Below are 27,956 nucleotides of genomic sequence, written 5' to 3'. Positions count from 1 at the left end.
CACCAGAAGAGAGACTAGATAAATGGGAGCTCCTAAAAATCAAACACTTATGCTCATCAAAAGACTTCACCAAAAGAGTCAAAAGACAAACCTACAGACTGGGAAGAAAATTTTGGCTACGACAAATCCGGTCGGCATCTAATTTCTAAAATCTACAACATACTGCAAAACCTCAACAACAAACAGACAAATAACCCAATTAAAAAATGGGCAAAGAATAGGAACAGGCACTTCACCAAAAAAGATATTCAGGCAGCTAACAGACACATGAAGAAATGCTGACGATCAGTAACCATTAGAGAAAAACTACAGTGAGATATCATCTCATCCCAACAAGGCTAGCATTAATCCAAAAAACACAAGATAATAAATGCTGGAGAGGTTGTGGAGAGACTGGAACACTTATACACTGCTGGTGGGAATGTAAAATGGTACAACCACTTTGAAATCAATTTGGGGCTTCCTTAAAAAGCTAGAAATAGAAGTACCATATGATCCAACTATCCTGCTCCTTGGAATATATCCTAGAGAAATAAGAGCCATCACACAAATAGATAAATGCACACCCATGTTCATTGCAGCACTGTTCACAGTAGCAAAAAGATGGAAACAACCTGGTGCCCATCAATGGATGAGTGGATAAACAAATTATGGTATATCCACACCATGGAATACTACGCAACGATAAAGAACAACAATGAAGCCATGAAACATCTTATAACATGGAGGAAACTGGAGGTCATTATGCTGAGTGACTTTAGTCAGTCATAGAAGGACAAGTATTGTATAAGACCACTATTATAAGAACTCAAGAAAAGGTTTAAACACAGAGGAAAACATTCTTTGATGGTTATGAGGATGAGGAGGGAGTGTGAGGGTTATTTACTAACTAGATAGTAGATAAGAATGATCTTAGGTGAAGGGAAGGACAGCACACACTACAGAGGAAGTCAGCACAACTGGACTAAACCAAAGCTAAAAAGTTTCCTGAATACAGTCCAACACTTTGAGGGACAGAGTAGCAGGGGTGGGGGTCTGGGGACCATGCTCTCAGGAGACATCTACGTCAATTGGCATAACAAAGCTTAGTAAGAAAATGTTCTGCATCCTACTTTGGTGAGTGGCATCTGGGGTCTTAAAAGCTTGCAAGCAGCCATCTAAGGTGCATCAATTGGTCCCAACCACCTGGAGAAAAGGAGAATGAAGAACACCAAAGACACAAGGAAAATATTAGCCCAAGCGACAGAAAGGGCTACATAAACCAAAGACTTCATCACCCTGAGACCAGAAGAACTAGATGGTGCCTGGCTACCACCAGTGACCGCCCTGACAGGGAACACAGCAGAGAGTCTCTGACGGAGTGGGAGACGGATGGGATGCACAACTCAAATTCTAGTAAGAAGACCAAACTTAATGGTCTAACTGAGACTGGAGGAACCCCGGAAACCATGGCCCCTGGATTCTCTATCAGCCCAGAACTAAAACAATTTCCGAGGCCAACTCTTCAGATAGGGATTGGAGTGGACTGTGGGACATAAAGTGATACTCGTGAGGAGTGTGCCTCTGAGCTCAAGTAGATACAGGAGACTAAACAGGCAGCTTCTGTCCGGAGGTGAGATGGGAAGGCAGAGAGGGTTAGGAGCTGGTTGCATGGACGTGGGGAATCGGGTGGAAGAGAGGAGTGTGCTGTCACAGTATGGGGAGAGCAATTAGGGTCACGTAACAATGTATGTATAAATTTTTGTATGGGAAAAAATTAAAAAAAAAAATTAACCTTAAAATAAACAGATCCAGATAAACCTGGCACTTCTGCTGACCAGTTACATAGCTTGCCTAAACCTCAAATTGCCCATCTTTAAAATGGTGATAATGGAATTCTTATGAGGACTGAATGAATTGATGAGTGTAAGATGCTTACAGCAGTGCCTAACACATACAAGCTCTCAAATGTGAATCGTTGTTTTGCAGAGTTTGGCTCTAAAGATTCTGTTACGAACTACATCTGGTCATTAAAATTTTCTTGAAACAAAATGTTTCCTTGACTCAAAACCAAACAATAGTTTAGCTTAACTAGTAAAGAATGTCTGCCTTGAGCATTGTGCTCTTTTAAGATCTATCTATATGGGATCAAAGTGACAATGGGAACTTAGAAGACTAGATAGGACCCTTAGGGGGTGGCGAGTTTATGTTAATGGGGGAGGAACAACTCGGAAGAGGAGGGGGAGAATGGTTGCACCACTCGAAGAATGTAATCAGTGTCACTGAATTTTACATGTAGAAATTGTTGAGTTGGTGTGTATTCTGCTGTGTATATTCTCAATAAGAACAGCAAAATAAATAAATTTTTTTAAATGTTTCCTTGAATGGAGGGGGATTTTGTAGCGTAACTATCTGTAAAGTGACCAAGTGTACTTATTCAAGTCAGTACTAGTCACAGGGAATAAAACTATAACATCCTAATTCTAACAATTCAATTTTAGAATCTTCACCATAAAAAATTTAATTTATCATTTTCTTGACCACTTTCACAGCAGGTCACAAGAACACAGGGCACTCTTTATGTAAGTTATGCAGGGAGTACAGAAAACTCTTAGTAGCCAAAAAAATTGTCAGAAGTCCTGACCGTTTATCAAGATTGTGATTAGGAGGAATTCAGATCACAGAAAATACTTTAGAATGTCTTTCCTCTTGAAATATTTTTAAAAGACCTTGTCCACATATCCTTTAAATTGTATCTTTGATGGCTTAGCTTGAGAGTCCTAGGGAGCCTGGCGGTGGAATTCCTACTAAGACCAAGAGACCTATGGCGATGCCACAGATGGAGGGGTGGGAGGCTCTTTGAGTGATGTCTTCATTTCCCATCCCGGAAGCCCTGAGACGGTTGAAGACCTGCAGTGATGGCAGGGTGCCAACTCTGGGGAAAACTCCACGGCTTTTAACTTGAAATCAGAAGATGACATTTAGACACTTGTTAATCTTATGTTAAACACTCTGAATATCCAGTTACACACACACACACACACACACGCACACACGCACGCACACACACACGCACGCATGCATACGCATGCACGCACGCGCACACTCAAATGTTTTCTTTCTTCTTTGGAGACTTATGAGTGCTTGTTCCAGGGGCCTCCCTGCCTTCAGCCCTGTTTACCTCACTACTGGGTGTATTTCTGAACAACAGCATTTCTATGCAAAGTATGTGGAAGGAATCTTCGGTCCACCAGAATTTGAAAAATGAATAACTGATTCATGAGCATGATTTTACAAGCACATTTAAGTCTAGAGATATAAGAAATTGTCTATGTAGAGGAAAAAGCTCTCAAGGTAAATATTAAAAATATCCTTGGAGTGCATGAGACTCTGAGTCTACTATTAGTGTTATGGTGGTTTTAGAAATCAAACTTTAAAGCTTTTACTGAGGTGGCTGTCTCTACATCTTATGCATGAAACAGAAGACTTTGTCCTTCTATTTTAAAGAATAAAATTAATTTTGAATTACCAATAAAATACGCAAAAATTATACAATAGCCTTTTGCAAAAAAATTCCTTGGTTTTCATTATTTTGGTGGTTTTTAATTTTATGTATTTTTGTGTTTGTGTGTGTGTGTGAGACAGAGAGTGACTAGAAAGAAAGACCTAGTGATCTGCTTCTGAAAACCAGCCAGTGAAAACCGTATGGATCACAGTGGTTTGATCCATAACCAATCATGGGAATGTCAGAGGAATGGGAATACCACAAGACCAGGCAGTATTTCATTCCATTATATGTGGGGTCACCATGAGTCAGGGGCCAACTCAATGGCAGCTGACAACAACATTTTGCTAAAAAGGTTCATCTAGTGCTACTCTCACAGAAATACCACAAGTGGATGGCTTTAACAAAGAGAAATTTATTCTCTCACAGTCCAGTAGGCTACAAGTTCAAATTGTCAGCTCCAGGGGAAGGCTTTCTGTCTCAGTCGACTCTGGAGGAAGATCCTTGTCATCAGTCTTTCCTTAGTCTGGGAGCACCTCAGCGCAGGAACCTCAGGTCCAGAGGACGCACTGCTTTCTTGGTGGTTTCAGGTCCTCACTCTCTGCTTGCTTCCCTTTCCTTTGATCTCTTGTTAAGAGAAAAGGTGGAATAGGCCACACTCCAGGGAAACTCCCTTTACATTGGATCAGAGATGTGAACTTAGTAAGGGTGTTACAATCCCACCCTAATCCTCTGTAACATAAAATTACAATCACAAAATGGAGAAAACCACACAGTACTGGGAATCATAGCCTAAACAAGTTGACATATTTTGGAGGGACACAATTCAGTCCATGACAGAAACCATGTCACTATCTGAAGTACTTTTAAATATATAAATATTTGTAAACATTTAATTTTTTTTCAGAAGCTGAAATAGAATATATGTGATGATTTAATTCTGAAAGTAGATAAAATATTAAAGTTTTAATGACTCAGACCTACAGAAAAATGTGACATAAGGTGGGCGGTAGAAAGAGCACTGAATTTGGGTCAGCCTGCAGCTGTCTAGCTGGGTGCCTTGGGCAGGTTATTTGAGCCCTTCTCTGTTTCCTCAGAGTCTTTGTGGGGTGGCCCAGCTTAGGGTCCCAGCCTTTGAAGGATGTCCCTGCCCTGAGTGGGGAAGGGAGTGAAGGAGATTTAAAGACACTGAATTGGGAAAGGAGTTGAGTGCCTGGGGCTTGGGGAGGTGGCACCAGTGTGGTCCAGGACAAGCTTCTCCTATTTCAGAATCTTTCCTAGGCTGGCCCTGGGAGGAGGGAGCCCCTTCACAAAAGTTCTGCTTGGTCATTCAGAATTCAAATGACCCCAGCGGGGGTCATCAGCTCTATGTGTACAACTGGAGGGGAGGCCTTTGCTTGGCTTCTCCACCCATTGAAACATCTGTTTACTCTGGCCCACATTACTGGTGGAGATTGACACAGACAGTTCCTTACTGTGCAAAGGGAAAATGAAGTGTTTTGTTTCCTAATACCAGAGCAGCTTTCTTGTGGTGAAGAATCAAAAATGTCCCCACATAGTTAAGGGCTTAGGAAAGTAATTCTAGTCCTTTTTGGTAGACTGAGAGAATCTCCTTCTTATGAGTTTCTGAAGACATTTATGTTCTTCCAGTGGTTATTTTGTTGTTATTTTTTTGTTTTTGTCTTATATTACGGGTAAGGACCAAACGGTGATTAATACATCAAACAGGGAAATCAGTTGAGAACTACTTTCTGTTATATCAATTGTGAAAGATAGTTGTTGGTTAAGGAAGTTGTTAGCATACTAGTGGTTTTGACTATGTACTGTGAAAATAAGATGCAGAATAAAACCTTACCTACTCCAGCTAATTGAAGCATTCAGTTTTATTTGCTATGAGTCAGAATCTACTCAATGGTAATAGGTTTGTTTGTTTATTGCAGCTAATTGAGGCATTCAGTTTTAGTATTTCCATATATATATAAGAAAGAGAGTATGCTGAAGAAAGAATATTTCGGGAACCTTTAATAAATTGACAAGACTCATTTGTAACAAATACAGTGAAGGGAGCTTCTAAAGCTTCTGTGAGGAAGTGTAACAAAATCCTAGCATCCGCCTGTGAGCGGCCATCTAAGATACTCCACTGGTCTCATCTCTTCGGGAGCAAGTGAGAATGAAGAGAACAGGATACAACGAAAAGATTAGTCCAAAGGACTAATTGTCCACAGCTACCAAGACCTTCACCGGACTGAGTCCAGTACAGCTAGATGGTGCCCGGCTACCACCGCTGACTGCTCTGACCAGGATCACAACAGAGGGTTCTGGACAGAGCTGGAGAAGGATGTAGAGCATAATTCTAACTCACAAAAAAAAAAGACCAGATTTACTGGCCTAAAGGAGACTGGAGAAACCCCGAGAGTATGGCCCCCAGACACCCTTTTAGCTCAGTGGTAAAGTTACCTTCGAGGTTCACTGATCAGCCTCCGAGTGGACAGCCCAGTAAAACCATGAGAGTAACGAGGTACAGGAGTCCAGTGACAAGGCCCAGAAGGCAGAAGGGGAGTAGGAAGCTGATGATAGGGAACACAAAATAGAGTAAGGATATTGTTGATGTGTTGTGAGATTGTTAACCATTGTCGTAGGGCAACATTTGTAGTAACTGTCAAATGGGAGACTATTTTGTCCTGTAAGCCTTCATCTTAAGTGAGAATAACAGCATAATTAGAAGAGCGTAGTCAATGTCACTTAAATGTGTATGTAAAAACAATTTTTGAAATGGCGTATCTTTGGCTATGTGTATTTTCACCAAAAAAAAAAAAAAGTTGAGTATTTAGAGGGTTAAAATGTTGTGGGGTTGTTAACCAATGTCATAAAACAGCATGTGTGTTACTGTTACATGAGAAACTGTCTGTTCTGTAAGCCTTCACCTGAAGTACAATAAAATATTTAAAAAAAAAAAAAAAAAATCCTAGCATCCACTGCGTGCCTCTGGAGGCCAGGCAATGTGTAAAGTTCTGACATTCCTCATTTGGTCTTTTACAACGGTTGTGCTGGTTGTGTGTGTGTGTTGCCTCAGGTTTGGGTGGGTTACGATCAGTGTATATCACATCTTGGGTTCATCTCACTTTGAAATAGGTAAGTGACTTTACTAAGTGTTTTGACCTATAGATGATTTAAAAACAGTTTGACTTAATTCTTAACTCAATCTCTGAAAAAGATTTAAGTTCTCCCTGCCCCGAGAGTCTCATTTATATAGTTTAGTTACTGAACATTTATCTTTTTCTTATAACTAGTACAAAGGCAAATTTGAAAGTAACAACATGAAATTGGTGAATGTGTTCATTGCCCTACCCTTTTTTTCTCTGTTTTTCTGCCCATCAGAATCAAAACGGAGCCCTGGTGGCGCAGTGGTTAAGAGCTTGCCTGCTAAAGAAAAGGTTGGCAGTTTGAATCTGCCACCTGCTCCTTGGAAACCGAATGGGGTAGTTCTACTCTGTCCCATAGCGGGGCTATGAGTTGGAGTCAATGGCAACGGGGTTTTGGATTTGGACAATCACAGCGTAACTGTCCTTGGAACTGGTGAAACCTGAGTGTACTCTGTGGATCGTGCCCATGTCCATGTCCTGTTTTTGATGTTGTGCCATAGTTATGCAGGATGTTAACGCCGAGGGAAACTGGGTGAAGGTACATGAAACTTCCTTGTACTTTTTGTTTTTGCAGTTTTCTGTGGATTTGTACTTATTCCAAAATACAAATTTAAAACAAACAAAAAATAACTTCTCAAGAATCCTTACCTGAGCTCCTTGCTGCCTGGCAGGTATTCAGGAAAGACTCTTTGGCTCGATGTTAAGTGACTACCAAGTATTAAGTCCTGGGTGGTTTTGTCCATATAACAGATTGTTGTCTTGTAGATGCAGGTGCTCCATAAATGCTTCTTGAGTGTCATTGTCTCTAAGTCACCTTGTTAATGGAGAAAAGAGATTTTTGAGTATGATATCTGTCTACTCACTTCAGATCATACCATTTGGCCCCATTACTTGCCCATGCAGGGGCAGTGGTGGTTCACTGGTAGAATTCTTGCCTTTCATGCAGGAGACCTGGGTTTGATTCCCAGCCACTGCACCTCATGTGCAGCCACCACCCATCTGTCAGTAGAGTCTTGCCTGTTACTATGATGCTGAACAGCTTTCAGTGGAGCTTCTACACTAAGACAGACTAGGAAGAAAGGGCTGGCGATCTACTTCCAAAAATCAGCCAATGAAAACCCTGTGAATCATAATGGTCTGATCCACAACCATCATGGGAATGGCACAGGACAGGGTAGCATTTTGTTCCATTGTGCTTGGGGTTGCCATGAGTCAGGGGCTGACTCAAAGGCAGCTACAACAGCAACTTACCCATGCAAATGGGCCAACCCCTGGCTCCACTAAATAATAGGAGCAAGAATGGCAAGAGCTAAGTGACACTCTTTGGGCACTCAGTATGTGCCAGGCTCAGTTATGAGTCCCTTACACATATTAAATCATTCAAGCCTCAGAATATCCTGTGAGGTCATGAAAATTAAGCAGTTATAAACGTGGTAAGTTTAAACAATAATTAAACAACGTCCCTAGTTTCAAAATAGTTTACTCTATAAGGGGCCTTAGTGAACGCAGTGAATCCTCTTAGCTAAACAAATAAACAAAAAAATTTCCTTTTGAATTATAATGTAAACAAAAGAAAAACTTTGAAATTGTTTAATTGTCCTTCCCTTCTGAGGATAAATACTGGCAGTTATCCATGACTCCTGCTATTTTTGCTAACCCCTGCTATGTTTAGCTTTTTGACACAACCAAATTCTAGATCACAATTTTTAGTAAATAACTCATAGTGAGGCTAATATTTACTTTTGGCAATAGGCAAGTCCACAGTGTTTCAAATCTGGCTCTGTGCTGGGGTAGACATAGGAAGTAATAACGAGGTTCTCGGGTTAGAGTGTGCAGATAGGAGCTTCCCAGATGTCTCAGCTGAGCTGGGAGGAGGAGAGCATTTTGTGTACTCAGGGCTGCCCTTCCAGGCTGACCGGCCTCCTCTGCCTCTCACTGTCGGGCATCAGCTGGCATCTACTACGTATCTGGAAGAGGCAAAGTGAGGAGAACAGAAGCCTCATTCTGGCCCAGCCACTGACTGATGAGGCCATTGCTTCCCAAAGTGTGTTCTGGGGACCAGCAGCATCAACACCATCTGGGGACTTGTTAGAATTCTCAGGCCCCACCCCAGACCCACAGAATCAGAGACTGTGGGGGTGGGGCCCAGGAGCCTGTGTTCTAACAAGCCTTCTGTCTTAGTCATCTAGCGCTGCTATAACAGGAATACCACAAGTGGATGGCTTTAACAAAGAGAAGTTTATTCTCTCACAGTCCAGTAGGCTAGAAGTCCAAATTCAGGGCATCAGCTCCAGGGAAAGTCCTTCTGTTTCTGTCCGCTCTGGAGGAAGGTCCTTGTCATCAGTCTTCCTTGGTCTGGGAGCATCTCAGTGCAAGAACCTCAGGTCCAAAGGATGTGCTCTGTTCCCAGCACTGCTTTTTTGGTAGTATGAGGTCCCCCTGTCTCTGCTTGCTTCTCTCTTTTATATCTCAAAAGAGATTGGCTTAAGACATTATCTAATCTTGTAGATCTCATCAATGTAACTGCCACTAATCCATCTCATTACATCACGGTGATAGGATTTACAATGCATAGGGAAATCGCATCAGATGACAAAATGGTAAGACAATCATACAATACTGGGAATCATGACCTAGCCAAGTGGACAGATATTTTGGGGGGACACAGTTCAATCCGTGACACCTTCCAAGTGATTCTGACGCAGGCTGATGTTTGAGAGCCATTGGCCTAGATTGTCAGGGACCCTGGGTGGTGCATGTGGTTTGCAGCAGACTACTAACTGAAAGATTGGCAGTTCTGCACCCAGCCAGCAGCTCTGCAGGAGAAAGACCTGGCAATCTGCTCCCACTGAGATTATAGCCTAGAAAACCTTAATGGGGAAGTTCTATTCTGTTGCGTGGAGTTTCCATGAGTCGAAAATTGACTTGACAGCACCCAGCACAGCAATAAAAACAACAACTAATCAAAAGGTTGGTGGTTCAGACCCACTCAGAGGCACCATAGAAGAAAGGCCTGCTAATCTGTTTTCATAAAGGTTACAGCCAAGAAAACCCATGGAGTGAAGTTCTACTTTGTGACACATGGAGTCGCCATGAGTCAGAATTGACTGGACAGCAGTGGGTTTGGTTTTTTTGGTTTGGAATAGATCACCTTAGGTGATCCCCTGTCCAGGCTCCAGTTTCTTCTTCTATAAAATGAAATATTTATAATCAACTATTTCTAAGGCCCCCCCACCCCACACCCAAGCCATATATCCCAAGCTCTCCAATTCTATAAATCAGTGATACAAATTTACAATCTGGCAGCACTGCACAGCGATTAAGAGGACAGACTCTGAAATCTAACTGTTGGATGCCTCCAGTTAGTAGCACTGTACATCTGTGCAACCTTGGTCTTCATCCATAAACTGGAGATAATAACACCAGCATCCTAAGGAGGTTGTGAGGGATTGACCTAAAACATGTAGAACAATGCCTAGTGCATAGGAAGTACTCATACATTAGCTGTTAGCATACCTCTCTTTCTCTCCCCATAAAAAATGCTAAAAATTTGAGGACTGGAATTAGCGCTTGTACAGCATTATTTCCTGTATGTGGGCTGTATGTTTTAAAAAGCTCTTAAGCACTAAAGAAATGCAATAATAAATTAATATTGTTAAAAAATTGCCCATAGGAAGGCTTCACATTGGGGTATGTCTATGGATGGCACAGAAACCTGAATTTTTAAGGAATAAACTATCATTCTTTAGGAAGGCATTGGTGATTGTTACAAATCTAACGATGGTGATATATGTGAGACCTGTGATTGCTTCCTTGTAGCTAGAAAAATATATATAAATAATTAATATACATTATATTTTATATAATATTTTGTTGTTAGGAGCTGTCAAGTCGGTTCCGACTCATAGAGACCCTATGTACAGCAGAATGAAACAAACACTGCCCGGTCCTGCCTGGTCCATCCTCACAATTATTGTTACACTTGAGCCCATCATTGCAGCCACTGTGGCAATCCATCTCATTGAGGGTCTTCCTCTTTTTCACTGACCCTCTACATTATATAATATAAATACATATCATTATTATTTATAATATATAAAATAGACAATATAATAGCATATGTAAATTAATATAAATTTTAAAATTTAAAAAGCTTAGAGTGATGTGTATTTTAGGTTCTTTTTAATCATCACTCTATACATTAATTGTCTATATATAAATGAAGGAGCCCTGGTGGTGAGTGGTTAAGCACTCAGCTGCCTGTCAGGAGCCATGCACCATGATGGATGTGTATAAGTGTTCTGTCACTTAAACTAAATGGTAACCCTGTAGAACAAAGATAGTTCCCTGATTTTAGAGAGACCAAGGTTGATTGAAGTCAAATAATCAGAACATGATCATACTGAGTCATAGGTCCAAGCTTTGAATTTAGGTGTATCTCATTCCATAACTCACCCTTTGATATCACTAGTTTAAAATATAAAACTAAATTTTCAAGAGATGGTGCACAGACAGCTTTTGCTACTTCAGAAACACAGCTGGACAACCCAGTGTTTGTCAGAAGCTTCCGTGTATGGACCACCTTCTGCAGGGTACGGGGACCCTTTCACCATCAACAGTGCTTCTCTCATTTGTTCCTGCAAAAAGCAAGGAACCTCACCTGGGCCTGTACTTTGGTCTTCATCCTTCTCCCTCTGTCTTGTGGGCCTTTGGATGAGAAAATGGCCAAGGTACTTGAAGAAGTGAGTTGCCATGGAGGAGAAGCCAAACCCAAGCTTTCAGTCTCGTAATAAAAAAATCCTACTATTCCTTACTGCCTTTCTCCTCACCCACTTCCTTGTCCTGACACTGAGCTGCTTCCTGTTTGATTATTCAAAATGAAAACCGGTTGGGATGCCCAGGTGGTCCACTGGTGGTTCTTAGAGTTTGAGTCACTTAATACTTAAAATACAGTTTTATTCTGTCCACTGGAAAGTATATTCTACTTGAATAGCTACTTTTTCTTGTAGTAGAAAAAAATCAATCTAGAAAATGCTTTGATTTTTTGAATAGAATTTTACCTTAATTTGGAGGTACGCCAGTATTCTTGCGACACAACCATGGCTCTTAACCTTGGCCACACGTAAGAATCAGTTTAAGAAGAAAATGCTAGTACATGGGTCTTCCCCCAGAGAATTTGCTTTTATTTTTCTTTTTTTTAAATATGTTTGATGACTGTTTAAAATCTTGATTTTTGAAGACTTGCAGAATTTTATGTATCATTTTTATATAGTTGAACATACTTGATACCTTTGAATTTGCTTATATACTGTAATTGTCCCTGAAAATATAACTAAATTAATTTCAAGTCTTTTCAGTTTAGCTGACTTAGTAGAATCTTCACTCTGGTGAAGACTGGGTATCCATTTTCATGAGAAGTTAAAGACTGAAAGTGTAACATAGTGAATATTTATTTTCTATTGGCCCTTGAATTTCAGAGTTCAAAGTATCCTCAATGGTTATGATCTAACTCTATTATTTACCTGTTAGAATGCTGAAAATCAGCCTTAGTTGATTTTTTGAAGTAAGGGAGAATATGGCCAGAACCCCAAATGCAAGCCTACCACTGCCCAACCTTCCATGTCCACGCTAGACCTCCGAGGGTAGGGAATATCCATGGCAGGAATGCACTCTTAATTTTACTTTGGCTTCAGACCCAAATCTTCATCAGCTCTCCTTCCAAAGGAGTTGAGCAGCATCTCACAGGGGTCTCAAGGATTTCTCTTATCCCTTAAAACAAGCCCAAATCTAGAGAAAGAGTGGCTTTTCCCACTATGTGCCTCACCCTGGACCCAACCTGATTCCCGATTAGCTCTACCTATAATCCTTTATTCCTCTTTTGAGGAGCCTACTTTTAAATCCTTGAGGGTCTCTATTTTTCACTGACCCCATCAAAGCTCTTCCTCTTGGTGTGATGGAATGGGGCAGGGGAAGGCTAAGAGAGGGGCTTAGAGGACTGGAGGCAGCCTGGACCTCCCCCTAGAGCAATGGTTGTCAGCTTTACTGTGCACAGAAATCACCCGTGGAGCTTGGTTACCAATGCCTATTCCTGGGCCCCACCCCTGGAGATTCCAATTTAGGGGTTTGTGGGCAGGGACCAGCAATCTGGTTGAAAATCCAGCTGATGGTAATTTAGGAGATACTAGACCACACCTGGAGAAATGCTGGGTTAGACTCTTGTACTAACAATCACCATTCTCGTTCACCAAGCATTTGGTTTACACTACCATTTTGATAGCTGATTAAAATATCTAAATAGATTGAGATCTCTAAATATCTGCAAAAAAATGAAATGCAAAGTGTATTTTGAAGGTATGCCATCAGAGCACTCATTTTTATAAATGGTTTAGCTCATCTTCAGAGGAGTTTTTTTGTTGTTGTTGTTGTTTTTAAATAAAACCACTGTGTGGGATTTATCCATGCAGAAGAAAGAATCCCCTACTCTCTAGCACTTTCTTGGTCGTGGGATTTCCAGAGAGGCAGGGCAGGGAGCATGCCAGCTGAAAACTGTGTAACAGTCTGTGCTCTTGTGGACCCAGCGGGACTTCCCAGCCCATTCTGGCTCTCAGTGTGGGTGCCCGGTTCATTTGAATTTGACCACCAGGGACCTGCGAGCTAGTGTGCTGAAAACTTGTGACAGCTTCGCAAACAAATTTCAGAATGGGGAAGAGAAACATAAGTGGTTAAGTAGCCTGACGTTTGTCAGACCCAACTGATCCATCTCCGTGCTGGAGTCACTCTTTCCCTGAGGGAAGCTTTTAGCGTTTGGCTTTTGCTACCACATCAGGATTAGGGAGAAGTGGCTGGTTTTGTTTCTCTGTCCCCCACCTCTGCGTGCTCCCCAGGGAAGATATCACATATCAGAGAAGTTTCTTCTTCACAGGACTGGGTAAGTCTGCTAATCCTCATTGAGGCCCTTGCTGTGTTAAAATTTTTATCTCTAGAGGGTTCAAAAAGAAATAAGCACTGGTATTGTGTACAGGATGCAATTTTTTTCCCCTTTCTAGGAAAAATGCTGCTGATAAAATAATGCTTCTAGGTGTCTTCTTAAATGATCACTGTCAAAATGCACAAATGCTCTTCCAAGTTTGAGGGACTACTTTTTCCTCTTATTTTATTCTTTTTTTTTTTTTTTCCCTTGCCCATAAACCAGATGTTGTTTATTTTGATGGGGCTGGTATCTCCAGTTCAAAGTCCTAACTTGTGTCTAGTATTTTAAAACAAAAGTAATGTTTTGTAAAATTAGGATATGTAGATTTGGGCATTTATAGTTCATCTTGGCTTGGTTTTCAGAAGCGCATCAAAAATGAACTCTCATTTCAATACTTACATAAAGGTCAGGGATTGCAGGAGCTGAAGTTTCCAGCCAACTCACTGTGTCATTCTTCAGGTGCTTGGCTTTTGTCTTGCTGCCCCAGGACTTTGAAATGTCAGAAATTATGACACCAGTTATTTGGCTGTTCGTTTTGACAAAATTATCAGTTAAACTGCTGCTTCTGTCTTAATTCTGTCCTAGTAACTCTGAACTAAGACCAACGTTAGCAGTAGGAGTGTTAGTAATAATTATCGTTATTGGTGTTGTGTGCTCTTGAGTCGATTCTAACTCATAATGACCTGATAGGACAGAGTAGGACTGCCCCATAAGATTTCCAAGGAGCAGCTGGTGGATTTGAACTGCCAGCCTTCTGGTTAGCAACCTGAGCTCTTAACCACTTCGCCACCAGGACTTGAAATGTTGTAAGTGTGTAGGATGAGAGACTTTGATTAACATGCAGAGTGGAAAAATTGAAAATAAGAGGAAATGAAGTTAAATGGTGAGGACATTTCAAATTTCCTGACCTGCATCTATATCCTCCCCACCCCTCCACTGTAAACTTCATTTTCCTCCACTCCCCTCAGCAAATCTTTCCGGTTGTTTTGATCTTTTATAGCACTTTTTTGCATCATCTCATGTAGTATAACCAGTGATATTTTTAGTTCTTTAGGTTTCATTTTCAGGTGGCTTACGAGTTGAAGAGAAATAAATTGTCCTTGCCACATTATTTCTAATAACGCCTGGTAGGACTGCTAAACTCGTATAACCCACTGCTGTCCATTCTGACTCATAGCGACCCTGTAGGACACAGTGGAGCTGCCCCATAGGGTTTCCAAGGAGAAGCTGGTGGATTCCAACTGCCAACCTTTTGGTTAGCAACTGAGTTCTTAACTACTTTGCCACCAGGGCATACCATGTAGTAATGCCTGTGTGTAACCCAGATTACCTACAAGGACCAAGCAGATCGTGTAAATGAGTGAAGAAGGACACATAGAGTACTGTAGGGAGTGGTGAAGACTGCAGCAAACTGGAAAATGCAGGTCCTAGCAGCTCCAAACATTACTGCTTGAGTGGAGATGTAAGACTAGGATTGTTCGATTTTTATTTGTTATTTTTTTTTGGTGCCTCCCCACCCCGCCCCCATTTTTATGAGAAATAATCTGATTTTTATATTTGGGTCATCAAGTCAAAGAAATTTAAATCCAGTGTTGACCAGACCACAGGTCTGCAGGTCACGCTATGCCTGCCCAGCCTCAGTTGACAACTTTTGGAAGAATCTTCAACTCACTTCAGTTGCCCCCTTGCCCCGGCATAAGGCCAGGACTTCATCCTCTCTCCCTCTACCCCCAGGAAGTGCTTGCCTGGTTCCCCTGCCCCATCACTGCCTTTTGCCCCAGGCTACTCACCCTCCCAGGGGCCTGGCTCTGAGATATTTGGCGTTCCCAAGCTCCCATGGGTGTCCACCTGGTTGGCCACCCAAACCCCCACCCAGGCTGCTGCTGCTCTCGCTCGTCTTTGTGGTAAAAAGCCTCCCTCTCCTCTTATGTTATCTTTAGTGGGATAGAAGGATCCCATCACTAAGCTGTTAGGATATTATAGCTGTTATATCTTTTCCTTTTTAATTTTAATTTTATTTTATTTTATTATTATTTTTTTATCACCCAGCCTCTTCTTTTGCCAGGGCCCTCACAGGCTGTCAGGATGGCTGGGGTGAGGCCAGTCTGAGTAATTGCAATCAGAAACCAATGCTTCCCCTGACCCTTCTGTGCATTTGCTAATTCTGTTTATCATGCCAGACTTCCTTCTTCAGGGTCTTTCCCAGGGCCACCAACTCCTTGCTTACCATCAGATCTGTCACTCCCAGTCTACTCTCAGCCCCTTATGTAGAATCTAAGATATATGCTTGAAAATACCTGAAGCCCAGTTGTAGGTAATTGCCGGAATTATTTTTCCAGGAAGCATCTTACACAGGCTGCTTATCAATCAATCAATCAGTTAAAGCAAGTAAACCTGGCTGGGGGGACAGCCACAGACAGAGTCTCTCAGTCTCACCCACCCGATTTCCATGGAGCCTCAAGCAGGACGTTGGTTACGGTAAACTTGTTCTAATCACCCTAACTGTGTGTATACTTTAAAGTATGTGAGCTCCTTGGATAATTTAGAGCGAGCCATACTTTACATTATCTGCATATTGTAGGTACATAATTTTCACATTTGTACAGTTATCTCAGTTTTAAAGTACTGCTATTCCAGGGGTATATTAGGTTAGGTACTTGGTTGGGATGCAGCCCCAAATTATGACAATACCCTTGTGGGAAACTGAGCTGTTTCATAACTGACTTTAGAAGCTGGTTTCCAGAGTGCAGTTTTGCAAAGAGTGGCGATGACTTCAGTAGATACGTAAAAAGCATGAGGTAGACTTTGGGCATCGGTTTACTGTCAGGTGATGTTTTTAAAAAGAAATAATTTCCATGGGGAATCTTTCTGTTGGAATTAAGGAATCTATCACAGGTTCTGCCACCTAAGAAATTACAGCAGTTTCCTTGTACAAAGGCCACATCTTGCTGGTTTTTGTATCACTTCAAGGTTATCTGACCATGATAGCAGGGCCACTTCTAAAATCCTAAATTTCTATGAGACTCTCAAGAGAGACTGTGCATGGAGTTAGGAAGTGAGTGACAGTGTTGACAAATCATCCAAAATCATGGAGCCGGTAGATTTGAAAGAGCTTGCATTTTACTAATTCGGAAGGACTTTGGAACCTAAAGAAGGCAGTGACTTGCCCAAGATGACAAAATGATATAAAAGCGCTGAGATTCAGCACCTCTCATCTCTGGCCCTTGTGTCCTTTCCACACATCATGTCATGAGCAGTGAACAATAGTTTACACTGAACAAAGAAAGTTCAGCTTTGGGCGCGTCTCTTACGATTAAATCACTAGGATGAAAACCAGCAGCCATTATGACAGCCGATAGCTCCCCAGTTCTCTGAGAGCAGTTTAGGTTCGTTGAGGTTTGCCATTTCATTGTGTCCTGATTTGTGCGGACTCCTAAGTCCTCTCTTTGGAGCCATGATGGAAAACTGGAGTCATTGTCCCTGGCTTTGGGTCCCCTCAGAACAGTGACCAACTGGTGCTGGGAAATAGTCAAGGCTCAAATGCACATGGTCATGTCATAAGGCCCCTAGAGGTATTAAGACAAATTGAGTAGTGGATCCCCCTCCCCTATAGTCAGCCCTTTCGTAATCCCTTCTTTTAGGGCTGCCTTTGATGCTTATTTTAATCTGATATTAAAAACCATTGCTGTCCAGTCAATTCCGACTCATAGCAACCGTATGAGACAGAGTAGAACCGCCCCGTGGGGTTTCCAAGGCTGTAAATCTTTACAGAAGCAGACTGCCACATCTTTCTCCAGCAGAGCAGCTTATGGGTTCAAACTGCTGACTTTTGGTTAGCAGCCGAGCGCTTTACCCCTGCACCACCAAACCAAACCCATTGCCATCGAGTCAATTCCGAGTCATAGGGCTTGTTTAATCTGATATACCTAGATGAAAACCTGGGCAGGAAGGTTTACTGTGTGATTTACTGGAACCTCACCATATAAAGGCCCTGACCAAGTGATTGGAGCCCTGGTGGCACAGTGTTAAGAGATCAACTGCTAACCAAAAGGTTGGCAGTTTGAATCCACCAGCTGCTCCTTGGAAACCCTATGGACCAGTTCTACTCTGTCTTATAGGGTCACTATAAATCAGAATTGACTGGATGGTAATGGGTTTGGTTGTTTTCTTTTTTTTTGGTGGGGGGAGGGTTGTGGGCAAGAACAGAGTCCTGGTTGCTGCCCAAGCAGCTCTGCCCAGTGCCTGGAGAGGAGAAAAAGCTGAGAAGAGAGAAGATGATATATGCAGATTAGAGTATGGGGGTCACCCCAGAGTGGGGAAGGAAACTAAAAGACATGTTAATAAGGGCAATGTTACCGGAACATAGTTATTAGTTGTAGCATGAGATAGTATATTTGCAAATGAAATTGTCTAGAAAAAAATCTGGGTTGGATGATCACAGTGAGCATAATGGCAGGTGCTCCACCAGAGTATGGTTACAGGAAGCCAAGCTGCCTGGGCAGTCGTAAGAGAACTCTGCCTGGCTTCCGCTGGTTAACTTCCCATCTGGCTTCAGATGCCACTTCCCATAGCTCTTCCTTATGGAAGCCTTCTCTGACCACCCTGAAACCAGGCCTGGCGCCCCCTTGCATGTTTTCAAGACATCTTGTGCCTTCCCCGCATAGTAAACCAGTAAATCTGTTACCATTGAGTCCACCCCACGTCGTGGCAACCCCATGCATGTCAGAGTAGAACTGCGTCCATAGTGTTTTCAGTGGCTGATTTTTCAGAAGTAGATTGTCAGGCCTTTCTTCCAGGGCACCTGTGGGTGGACTCAAACCTCCAACCTTTTGGTTAGTAGCTGAGCAGTTTAGCTATTTGCACCTCCCAGGAACTCCTCCCCACATAGTACACATCTTCAATACAGTGAAGCCCTTATTTATGTAAATGGCTCCGTGTCTCCCAGCCAGACTCTCTGCTGTTCAAAGGCAGAGTGTTGTTGCTGCACCAAAAAGTATGACTTCAGAGGATGGTCTCTAAAACTGCTGTCTTCTCAACAGTTTTTTACAGTAGTAAGTTGGCATAAGGATCACTAGCATTCTGAAAACACGTTGGTGGAAGTAGTGGGATAGTAAGATCTTGAGACACCTGGAGAAGGGGATCAGAGGGTGGTACCATTTTTAAGTACCACCCCATGGCTCCCACCACCACCACAAGGGGCAACTCCCCACCCTAGTTGAACCCCACCTGCAGGAATGGCTTAGGATAATCACTCAATAAATATTTGACCGAAGAGGCATATACATACGTGGACCTGATAGCACATCTCAGATAATTACAGAACTATAAAATGGAGTTGGGGTGCGATTTGTCTTGTAGTTGCCTTGAAGCTTAAAGAGCTTCAGTTCAATGCAAGAAATTCCTTTGTAGATTAGAATTGTCCTAAAATGGGATAGACTGTCTGAGCAGGGATGGAATGCTGTCAACAAAAGTATCCAAGCAGAAACTGGACACACACGGTGAAGGTATTGTAAGTGGTAATTCCAGCACCACATAAGGAGTCAGATCAGAAAACCCTAAAGTATCTTTCCAGTCTTCACATGCTGTTGCCATAGGATTTCAGCTCCTGTGACCCCCATTAGAAAACAAACTCAGTAAGGACAGGAGTTTTAACTATTTTGCTTTCTGCTGTGTCTCTCCTGCCCAGGACAGTGTCTAGAACATAGTAGCTACTTAATAAATGTTGGTTGACTAAGTGGATATATCAGTAGACAGTAAATTTAGAATTTGTTTCTGGCTTGACCTGAATTAAGCAGGCCTTGAATCCAAAAGGGGCTAAAATTTGGCAATATGCCACCAAGAAGAACGCTAGGGTCAACATTCTGACTAAACATGGAAGTCAAACCATTACCAGACTTTTTAGACCAAAGATTTTGGAGTTGGTAGAAATTGTTTCACGGGGACTTGGTAAGAAATTGAATTCGCTCAGATGGTTTAAATGAACACTTTAATGAAGGGGCTCCTTACAGAGGTGTGGGCAAGGCTACGGGAGCCAGCAGGGCACGCAAAGCCAGTGGCAACAGCAGGAGGAGGCCTCCGCCCCCTTCAGCCCAAGAAAACAAAAAAAAAAAACCCAAACCCCTTGGCATCTAGTTGATTCCAACTCTTAGTGACCCTATAGGACAGAGTAGAACTGTCCCGTATGGCTTCCAAGGAGTCGCTGGTGGATTCAAACTGCCGGCCTGTTGGTTAGCAGCCATCATAGCTCTAAACCACTGCGCCACCAGGGGACAAATAACATTAAGGATGCCCAGGGAGAGCCAGGCCATGGAGGGGGGCTGCCTTGGATGCAACCACCACTAAACACCAGAGCCCTAGTCAGTGAGGGAGCGGTAAAGAAATGCCCCTTTTCCCCTATTCTCCTGCTCCCTAATGCTGGTGCCTCTCATTAGCCAAACCTAACTGGAAGCCAGCCAGTTAGGGGTCAGCCTCCAGGGCACAGAAAGAAGGGGGGCCAGGTGGTGAGCATGTGGGGAATAACCATCCCTGTTATGGACTGAATTTTGTGCCCAAAAAATATATGTTGTAAATCCTAATCCCTGTATCTGCGGTAGAGCACAAGTGGCATAGTGGTTAAGAGCTCAGCTGCTAACCAAAAGGTGAGCAGTTTGAAACCACCAGCTGCTCCTTGGAAACCCTGTGGAGCAGTTCTACTCTGTCCCATAGGGTCACTAGGAGTGGGAATTGACTCGACAACAATGGGTTTTTCATACCTGTGATGATAATCCCATTTGGGAATGAGCTTTCTTTGTTATGTTAATGAGACAGTATTACTGTATGGTGTGTTTTAAGTCAACCTCTTTTGAGACATAAAAGAGCAGAGTAAGCAAACAAGCAAGCACAAATGGAAGGGAAGATTCAGGCCACATGATCACCAAGGAACCTAGGAATAGAAGCTGCAAAGAGAAAAGACCCTTCCCCCAGAGCAGACAGACAAAAAGCCTTCCCCTAGAGCTGTCACCCTGAATTGCACTTCCAGCCTCCTAAACTGTGAGAAAATAAATTTTTTTGTTGAAGCCACCCACTTGTGGTATTTCTGTTATAGAGCACTAGATGACTAAGGCAATCCCTAGTTTATTTTGTTCTTATATTTTAATTATGTAAATGATACATATTCATTAACGAAACTGTGTGGAGACTAGATCAAAGTAGGCAGTGAGGGCGATCCCTCATGATCCCACCCCTCAAACAGCCAGTATGAATCTTCTGGCTCTCTCTCCTCCTCTCTCTCTTTCCTTCTTTTGTGTGCTAGTATAGGGTTCAATAATTTTTATTCAGAATAAACCAGAATAAATTGTGTTACACTTGTTTCTTGGCCTAATTAAAATGAAACCTGTCCTCTCAACAGAGAGCTCTGTTTCCTTTCCTTTGTTCTGTTAACATAAACAAGTTACTTCACGTACCTCTGTGGGAACTGGGAATTAGGCAAGTGTTTAGACTCACAGAAACTTTCAGCAAGTTTGGCTCTCTGTTTGGACAGCAAGTAATTAAATATAAGATGAAAGATGAACCCAACCAGGCTTACCCTCTGAAATTGGAAAGGAAATATAAATAAAGGCGACCTGATTTAGCTTGATTTTACTGTCAATACCAAGTTACTATCCACTCTTAAAATTGTTTGAAGGACAGTTTGAAAATGGGGGAAAGAGGGTTTAGAAAATAGAGCAAATGCTTATGTACACAGATCTCGTCTGTGTTTTACATCTGCAGTGTCCCACACACCTTCCCAGTACTTGTCACACTTGCCCTTCTTTATGGGATTCTTGTCAAATCCCACCAGACAGGAGTTTGAGGAAGGCAAGGCCCGTGTCCCCTTCACTGTGCCGGCACAGAACCTGGCCTTTAATAGGTCCCCTCAGTGAGCATGAGGAAGTGGCTGATGCTTTTAGTGGAAGTGAAGAGGAGGAGTGAGGGTGGAAGAGTCAGCGGGTTGTTGGCTATGTGCCAAGGCAGAGATGAGAACACACGGCAATAGATGGGTATTTCAAGACCGTTGTAACATACCTACCACCACCCATCTGTCAGTGTATCATACTGTAGTGGCTTTTGTGTTGCTATGATACTGGAAGCTATGCTTCCAGTATTTCGAATACCAGCAGGCCCACCTATGGTGGACAGGTTTCAGTGGAGTTTCCAGACTAAGACCGACTAGGATGAAAGGTCTGGCAGTCTACTTCCAAAAATTAGCCAATGAAAACCCCATGGATCACAACAGAATATAGTTTCATGTCATGCTAGAAGATGAGCCCCTAGGCTGGAAAAAAAAACAGTTGCCGTTGAGTCAATTTTGATTTCAACTCATGACGGCCCCATGTGGGTCAGAGTACAACTATGCTCCACAGGGTTTTCAGTAGCTATTTTTTCTGAAGTAGATTTCCAGGCCTTTCTTCTGAAGCACCCTGGGTAGACCTTGAACTGCTAACCTTTTGGTTAGCAGCCAAGTGCTTTAACTATTTCACCACCCAGGGCACAATGACTACAACAATGTATAGCAACAATCGTGAAGATGGTGCAGGACCAGGCAACAATTTGTGCTGTTGTACGTGGAGTCACCATGAGTCAAAGCCAACTCAGCAGCAACTAACAGCAATGACAGTATACCTAAGGTCTGCTACCTTTCATGCCTTCTTTAGTTAAAAAAAAAAAAAAAAGTCCTGGAAAATAATAAGTCATTTCCACACATTTAAAGAGCAGTAAGTTCTGCTTTCCTGGAGTAGAATCTAAATTTGGCCTTTCATAAATTTTTGCCTGAATGGGATCATTCTTGTGGCTTGGTACAAGAGATCAAATGAGTGTTAAGTCAGACTACCCACTTGAGTTCTAACATTCTAGAGCCTCCCTTGAGAGAAGTCACCATTGAGAAACTCACTTGCTCTTGGGTGATGCATCGTAGAGGTTAAGCTGTCAGCCACTATGACATTGAACATGGCTTCGGGAGTAAGAGAAGAGGACGGGCAGAGATGATCCTAAATAATAGTAATTGCTGGGGGTGGGGAGGAAAGCTTAGAACCATTTCAGGGATTGATTCACGGCTGCAATGAGCAGCTTGTTTATGTCTCACCCGTAATCTTACGTCCTCATCTCTGCTGCTTTGGATCATTGCTTCTCTGTAGCCACTGTCACGGGTCCTACAAAGGAGAGACAGCTGGCAGCATTGAACTGTGCCTTCCACCGGCTCTACCGCCCCAGAGCTATGGCAGGAAAAGAAGAAGGGCTGGCATGGGGAGTTGTCTGTCTTCGCTGCCAGGACATGAAATTGTTCCACAAGCTTGGCATAAAGGTTATGCGCCTCAATGGTTGTTAATCTGAAACTATAATAGATCTTCCCTTAATTAGTATTTTGGAAAATACTGCTGCAGGATTTCAAAAGAGCACCCGAGCCCCTTCTACAAGTTCAAGTACATTTTTTAGAGTGCTTTAAAAAGTATAGATTGTGTTGAATGCCTCTAGTTGTGAACTGATTAGATGTGGGTTATCTCCTGGAGAAGCATGGGTCTGGAAACAGACAGCATTCTTAGAGGGATAATTAGTTCATTGTGCTTAGCACAGCGCGTCCTCCAGTGATGGCCTTAAAGATGTTACTGATGTATTATTGAAACATATTGCTATTTGTAACATATTCCTTGCTTGATAGCTAAAAATTGTTCAGTTTAGAAATAATTAGGGCTTGATTTCATCATCTCTGGAAAATGAAGACCAAAATAGCCCACTAAAGGCACAGACTGAAAATAGAGCTGAGGATTGTCAGAGAAGCAGAGAAAGAGCCCATGGAGGCGCTCCTGGTGCAGAGCAGTGTTTCAGAGGCCCAGAGTGAGGGCCCTCCCAGGCCATCCGAGATGGTTTGCATGGTAGAGCTGGTATGTGATAACGTTAACTCGTGAGTGGACTGCAGGTAAGGGCGGGTCGTGACAGCAGGCTAGCCCTTTACAATGAGACAGATGTTGGATTGTTTCTTTTCTACAGTTCTCCTGAGCCATGTCTCAATACTGACATTTTAGCGCAGTACGGGAGGTGAAATTATTTCAAATTAATTGTATTTGAGTACTAGTAACTATTTAGCATTTATAGTTTGGTTTCTATGGTTCGATTCAGTAATCCAGGACTCACACTCACGCAAAAAGAAAACTTTAATTTCTCTTAAACTTGAATGCTTTTGTCTGCCTGAGACCTGTGACCTTGGCAGGCAATAAACACTTTTAAAATTTGTGAAAACAAACTCATTTGACACTAAAAGTATTTCACATTAAAAGTAACCTTCTAGAAAGAAAAAAAACAGATTAGCTTTTTTGTTTGTAATGGCTGAGCACTCAGCTGCTAACCGAAAGGTCGATGGCTCGAACCCCACCAGCAGCTCCATGGGAGGAAGACCTGGCAATCTGCTCCCATAAACATTACAGCCTAGAAAACCTTATGGGGCAGTTCTGTTCTGTCCTGCAGGGTCGCCATGACTAATGGCGACCCCATGTGTGTCAGAGTAGAACGGTGCTCCATAGGATTTTCAGTGGTTGATTTTTAGAAACAGATCACCAAGCCTTTTTCCGAGGAGCCTCTGGGTGGGCTTGAACCTTAGCCTTTCAGTTAGCAGCCAAGTGCATGACCCATTTGCAGTACCCAGGGACTCTACATTCCTAAAAGACCCTGTAAATTTCTTGGAAGGATGGACAGACTAATTCTCACTCTAGTGTTAATGACACCATAACCCTTCCCGGGGGATATTAGAGTTTCAGCTGATGACTTTTGTCTTAAACCGAAAGGAGTTGGCTTCTAATAGTGGAATTCCAGGCCCTATGGCAGACTTCTGGGAAGAGATGTTTTTAAATGGCAGGGACTTTTTGGTCCTCCTCCAAGTATGCCACCAGGCTGGCCTTGCACTCTCCTTGCTGGCTGGTTTGTGTTCTGGTTGCTATGGACATGTCATGTGTGTTGCTGTTCTATCCCTTGATTGCCTGTTCCTGGTGGTGATACTGTGAATAGCACCCCTATTTCCTGATTGTATAACCAGTGCTGGAAGGGAATTAAAAAGAGCAGCTTTCCAATACCGGCATCTTTTACACTACCAGGTATATATGTGCATTTTATCTGTGGCCAATCTCACTATCATTTAAGAAGAAATTTTGTTGAGCAAGAACAATCTTTTCACCCACTCTGTTAGCAAATAAATAACTTACGCACCAAGAAGTGCAAGGAAGCCACTGCCTTGTGTGAGTTGGGACTGATTTGGCTGCATGTACAAGAGTCCAGTGGCAGGAGAGAGCAGAGCAGCTCCAGGAACAGTTAGTATTCCATTGTGGCCGGAGTATGGACTATGAGATGGGAAGGACTGGGGAGCACAGCCACAGCTAAGGTGGAGCAAGCCAGGACCTTATTAAGAAAATACTGAGATGCAGAAGGCTCCGCTGCTCTCAGGTGTGGAAAAATGTCAGATGTTGCTCCGGAAATGTAACGTGCTCTTCCTTTTCTTTTCCTCTTTGCCATTATGTGTCTGTATTATCCTTCCCCAGGCTCCATTCACTATTTGTTTATTAATTCTTTCAGCATATATTTGGTGCTGAGATAAATATAAATGCAAAACTGTCCATATATGTGTATAGATACACATGTATAAAATATGTATATGGATATATATACATACGGAGCCCTGGTGGCGCAGTGGTTAAGAGCTCGGCTGCTAACCAACAGGTGGGCAGTTCCTTGGAAACCCTATGGGGCAGTTCTACTCTGCCCTGTAGGGTCGCTGTGAGTCGGAATCAACTTGACAGCAGCGGATTTATAGATACATATAAAATTTCTGCTCTAGAAAGACCTTTAATTTAAAAATCTAAACTCTTGATATTTGTGGATGCAGTATATGGTGGCTTGTTATTTGCAGGTGATATGAAAGGTCTTTATTTACGCAAATTGATGACATAGCTGAAGCAGGAATCGTGTATAAACCAACCAATGACTGTCCTATAGGGCTGTATGATCTTTCAGGACCGAGTCACTTGTCCAGTGCATAAGCCTAGCAGACTGCGCACCATCCACCCTAAAAGCAGCTTTGCTGTTTTTGTCTACTTGTAACATACATAGCAGCTCTCAGAAATAACTTTTTAAAAGTGTTTCTTGGCTAAGAAAAAAAAAATCCAAGTGCAATGACATTTTGTTGGAAGATGAAAGTAGTTAACTTGTGAACTGAGGATATGCACAAAAAATGAATGAATCAAGAAAAATCCAGGAGCCTTTGCACATACTCCCCCATCTGAAAATTTAGTCTTTGTATTTTCTCCATAAGGAGCCCTGGTGGCACAGTGGTTAAAGTACTCAGCTGCTAACCAGAAGGTTATCGGTTTGAACCCACCAGCTGCTCCACGGGAGAAAGATGTGGCAGTCTGCTTCTATAAAAATTACAGCCTTGGAAACGCTATGGGTCAGTTCTACTCTGTCCTATAGGGTCACTATGAGTTGGAATCAGCTCAAGGGCAGTGGGTTTGTTTTGATTTGTATCTTCCATGTGAGTATCAAATACATACAGCACAGGAGAGTTCCCTGCATCCCCCTCCCCCCAGTTTACAATCCAAAGTAGGAGAGAGAAGATAATTGGAAAATAATTAAACATGAGACTATGTGACACTTAGTCTAAACGTAATAAGCAACAGTTTAAGGAGGTTACTGGGCAGCGGGGGCTGGAGTGCTTGTGGAAGGTTGGGTGGGAGGCTTGTCAGATTTGAGCTGGTGCTCCCAGCTGAGTTGGGGAGGGGGGAGGAAGGGGAAGCTCAGCTGGGTTAGGGGATGGCAATTAAGACTCAGTCTCCAAAGCCCAGGGAGGGCCCTCTCTCAAACTGCCCTTTCTGCATCCATGATGCCAACATCTATGATTTTAGTGATTTTCATCAACCTGGTGAATTTAGGGGGGAAGAAATCATCCCAAATTGTTTTCTTAACTGATTAATTTTCATCAAAATGGCTTATTTAAGTAGCCCTGTTTATGTTCAGTCTTATTTGAAAGGAAATATGCATTAAAATAAATTATCCTATTATGTTGTTAGTTTAAAATCACTTAATAGGCATGATAGAAATAGCCACATTAAAGATGATCAAATAATGTTATTTTTCCTAACCACAAATGAATGCTTTGACTGGAACTTCTGTTTAAAGGATTTTAATCCTTAGAAATAGTTTAGTTCTAGGTGTCAGTATAAGATATAATCCACATGTTGAGTTTTAGTCCCGTGGCACACTAGTATCAGTTTGCAATTGCATTTTTGTGCTTTTAGAGACTTTCATTTAAAGAATTTGATACCTTTTTTCAAATATGAACCTTTTGTGTCTGTATATAAAAAATAGATACTGCATTTCAAGAAGGGCAGGCGGCCTTAGTCAAAACTCAAAATAATTTAAAGGTCTCTCCTTCTAAAGTATGGTGGAAGTTAAATCATTCTGTCTTTACTACTTAGTATTTATAAATATAAAATCACAGAACTTAACTTTTTTTCTGAGAAATGCCTATACATTTAGATTTTAAATATTTGTCTTCAGGTAGGTTTTTTTTCTTAACTGTTTTTTTCAGAAAATCATGCTTAAATGTATTCTTGTTTAACTTTGCTTGCTTAAAAATGTATTAAATGTCTTGTTAACTGAAGGGAATTATCCAAACTGCCTTTAACTGCTTGTCATTCACCACCATCACCACCACCCCCAGACTGGACTCTGCTTTAAAACTTAGGTTAAAGATGTGTCTGTTTAATCTGAAACAAACTCATAATTCAGGAAGTGAACTTGAAAGTATCAGCATGCCAAAGATCTCGCTTATTTTGTGGAGTTTAATGAGAACCACGGACGGAGCCAGGAAGGTAAAGCCCGGCAGCTTTAGGCGAGTGGGGGTTGCATTTGATGTTGATAAAGAATGGAAGCGGCAGGGTGTTGCTCAGTGAAGTGTGCGTTTTCAAGTTACCCACAGTGGTGTCTATTGTCCTGTTTCTCAGTTGAATGATGTCATGTTTCATTTAAGGCTCTTAGTGATGCTGAAGCCTGTGGTCTGCACACCAGAGGGAAAAAGGCAGTGAGAAAGTTGCAGATCAGGTTTTTGTAAAGCCTTTGTGCGTTGGGTTCTGAGAGATAAAAGCTGACTCATGCAATATTTCCACGGAAGGCGCTGCACAGGCTCGTCCAGGCTTCTTGTTTTACCAGTGAATCACCCGCATCAGCTGGGGAGGTGTGGGGCTGAGCCTGAGTGGAGGACAGGTAGGTGCGAAGCTGAAGGTACCCCAAGAACTGGCGCGGGATGGACTTGTTCTTTGAGGTGCAAGAGATGTTCCACCGCGGTGAGAAACTGTCCCAGGGG

General features: G+C 42.3%; 1 protein-coding gene and 1 non-coding gene across 2 annotated transcripts in view; both read left to right on the top strand.

Annotated features, from left to right (window-relative positions):
* Positions 1-7,532: 7,532 nt before the first annotated feature.
* TRNAE-UUC (transfer RNA glutamic acid (anticodon UUC)) lies at positions 7,533-7,603 on the top strand. Its single transcript has one exon. It is a non-coding gene; the product is annotated as a tRNA-Glu (tRNA).
* Positions 7,604-13,542: 5,939 nt separating this feature from the next.
* PLEKHG1 (pleckstrin homology and RhoGEF domain containing G1) overlaps positions 13,543-27,956 on the top strand; it is a 133,930-nt gene continuing 119,516 nt past the window's right edge. The window contains exons 1-2 of the mRNA XM_023729125.1: positions 13,543-13,555; positions 15,937-16,075. The gene's annotated coding sequence lies outside the window, so the exon portion shown is untranslated. The remainder of the gene's footprint in view (positions 13,556-15,936; positions 16,076-27,956) is intronic.

Source organism: Trichechus manatus, unplaced genomic scaffold, assembly GCF_000243295.1.
Source record: "Trichechus manatus latirostris isolate Lorelei unplaced genomic scaffold, TriManLat1.0 scaffold00002, whole genome shotgun sequence".
In the NCBI taxonomy this organism is placed as follows: domain Eukaryota; kingdom Metazoa; phylum Chordata; class Mammalia; order Sirenia; family Trichechidae; genus Trichechus; species Trichechus manatus.
This window is presented reverse-complemented; position numbering and strand designations above follow the sequence as displayed.